Source organism: Zingiber officinale, chromosome 2B, assembly GCF_018446385.1.
Source record: "Zingiber officinale cultivar Zhangliang chromosome 2B, Zo_v1.1, whole genome shotgun sequence".
Taxonomy (NCBI): Eukaryota; Viridiplantae; Streptophyta; class Magnoliopsida; order Zingiberales; family Zingiberaceae; genus Zingiber; species Zingiber officinale.
In genome coordinates this window covers 5,768,689-5,771,556 of record NC_055989.1, presented here as the reverse complement: position 1 = coordinate 5,771,556, position 2,868 = coordinate 5,768,689, and the positions used below count along the sequence as shown (strand labels likewise).

Here is a 2,868-nt window from a genome sequence, read left to right as displayed (position 1 = left end):
ACAAGTGAAATGAGAGTCAGTTGGACCGTTTATTTAACAAATCAAATGAGCTAAAAGAATTGAAAAAATCCAATTGAGCCCATAAATTGCCAACATCCACAAATATAATCAAGCTAAATAAATTTTTAAAAAAACAACCTCTAAATATAGTTTTGAATTTATTTGTTAATCGAATAGTGGGAATACGGTCTACATCCAAGATTAATTGAATAAAATTTAAATATCCGAATTATAAAAAAAAAAGAATAATAATAATTAATTTTGTATTAGATCGGATATATTTCATTCTCTGCTATGTTATCATTTAAATTTTATTTTATTTCATCATAAATTAAATAAAATAAATTAATAAATCAAATAATTCTATTATTAATTACATTCAAAATAAATAAAAAATATTTATCATTCAATTATCTTTCTATTTTTTCAGTTCTTTATTTATCAAAATTTTAGATTCTAATATGAGCCGATGTATCGTCCAAATTTTAATTTCTACATGAATTTATTGTATTGGAACATTATTAATTACATATGTTGGACATATTTAATGGTGAAGATTTTATATGTATGTTAGACAAACAACGGACGCATTTTACTTAATGGAAGAAAATTAAAGTTAAATATAGGCAATCAGTTGAGAAGAGTAAAGAATAGATTTACCTAGAATAGCATTACTATCTTTCCTTTGTGACCTTTATCAATTCATATGGACATCTTAAAAGAAGGTAAAATCTTCCTGACTTGTCACCCAGTAACTTTTTCTTGTATCGTTGAATCTATCCTCCACCAATAGCTAATATAACCGTGTTAAATTATTTTTTAAGATGGATGACTCCCCAATCGAACAAGTGCGACTGACAGTTCCTTCAACAGATGATCCAACGTTGCAAGTGTTAACATTTCGCATATGGATTCTTGGTGTTCCGCTCTGCATCCTGCAGTCGGCGTTGGTTAGAATCGCTACTTTCAGGCAGCAGTTCATCTACATATCACCCGTTTGTATCGATTTCTTCTTGTACGGTGGATGTAATTTGTTAGCCAGAGTTTTGCCAAATAAAGTTGTGACAATCCCAGGCACAAGATGGAGCTTTTCACTTAATCCGTGCCCCTTCAATATCAAAGAACATATCGCCATGTCCATATTTGTTAATTCGATAGGCAGTCCAGGCATTTACAATATCAGTGTAGCCAAGATCTTTTACCATAAAGAAATTCATATTTGGCCAGCTTTGCTCTTGGTTATATCAACACAGGTACCAAATTTATAATAAGATGTAATCATTCATATTAAAGAAAGAAGAGAAGTGACTATATATCAATTTATACAGTTCTTGGGTTTCGGATTTGCCGGTTTGTTTCTAAAATTTCTAGTAGATTCACCGAATATGTGGTGGCCTAGTGTAGTTGCCAGCATCCCTCTTTACAGGTATGTTAAATTGTTGGTAAAGAATTATTAAGCAAAGGATGAAATGAAAATGATATTTGTATTTCTCAGGGCATTACATGAGGAGGATAAGAGGCCCAAGGGAGGGTTATCACGTTATCAATTTTTTTTTATTGTCTTTGCTGCGATTTTCGCTTACAGCATCATCCCTGCTTATTTCTTCCAGTCTATTACTGCTCTGTCCTTTGTGTGTTGGATATGGAAGGACTCTATCACTGCACAACAAATTGGCTCCGGGATGAATGGACTCGGCATTGGATCAATTTCGCTTGATTGGATGACTATAACAAGTTTTTTAGGAAGCCTTTTGGTTCTCCCTTCATTTGTGATTTTCAATAATTTGATTGGATTTATCGTGATCACATACATTTTTATACCTTTCTCTTATTGGAGTAATGCATATGAAGCAAGAAAATTTCCACTGTTTTCGACCAATATCTATGATTCTCATGGGCAAAAGTATAATGTCTCAAGAATTATCGATTCTAACACTCTCACGTTTAATCAAGAAGCCTATGATAAGTACTCGAAGATATACTTCACTACTTCACTGCTTTATTGTTATGCGTTTAGTCTTGCTCAATACACATCCTCTATTTCTGAGATTACTCTTTGTTATGGGAGGTACGTATTCATTTTGTCACATTCTAATTGATGTATTCATAGTCCAGTTGATCGTTGTAGTAATCGATCTCTGCAGATCACTGTGGCAAACATTTAAGAAAGCATATAAAGACGATGATGAGCAAGATGTGCATGGGAGGCTAATGAAGCAAAATTATGAATCTATTCCGCAGTGGTGGTTTTACTCCATATTGTTGTCTATGATCGGCATGGCAATTCTGGTCTGTGAAAGTTTTGGAAGTCAAATTCAACTTCGTTACTGGGAAGTTTTGTTGGCATGTGCTTTGGTTTTTCTGTTCCTTCCATTAGAATGTGTACTTGAAGCAATTGCTGGTTCGGTGAGCACTAATCATTATACTAATCTATATAATGAAGTCGTTCATTATTGAATATATATATATATATATATAAACTAACTAGTGACTTTATGTGTCGCCTATATATAGGGATTCACATTAGATTTGCTATTTGAAGCCATCATTGGATACTTGAATCCAGGCAAACCTCTAGCCAACATGGCTTTCAAATTATATGGAACAGAGGCTCACCTAGTGGCAGCCTATGCTATATATAACTTCAAATTATCACACTATATAAAGATTCCTCCAAAAATCGTATTTCACCTTATGGTAAAAGCATTCCCTTTCTTCTATTACTGGATGGTCATTTTCTTCATCATTAGTTACATATCTAAGATATATTTTTTTTAAAAAAAATGATGATTGTAGATTTTAAGTGCGACGATTTCATGCTTCATTGATTTTGGCATAGCATGGTGGATGCTCCGATCAATAGACAAT

General features: G+C 32.8%; 1 long non-coding RNA gene across 1 annotated transcript; it reads left to right on the top strand.

The window, feature by feature from the left end:
- Positions 1-1,166: 1,166 nt before the first annotated feature.
- Positions 1,167-1,676, top strand: LOC122048956. Its single transcript, XR_006130752.1, has 3 exons — positions 1,167-1,253; positions 1,329-1,426; positions 1,496-1,676. It is a non-coding gene; the product is annotated as an uncharacterized LOC122048956 (long non-coding RNA).
- Positions 1,677-2,868: the final 1,192 nt, after the last annotated feature.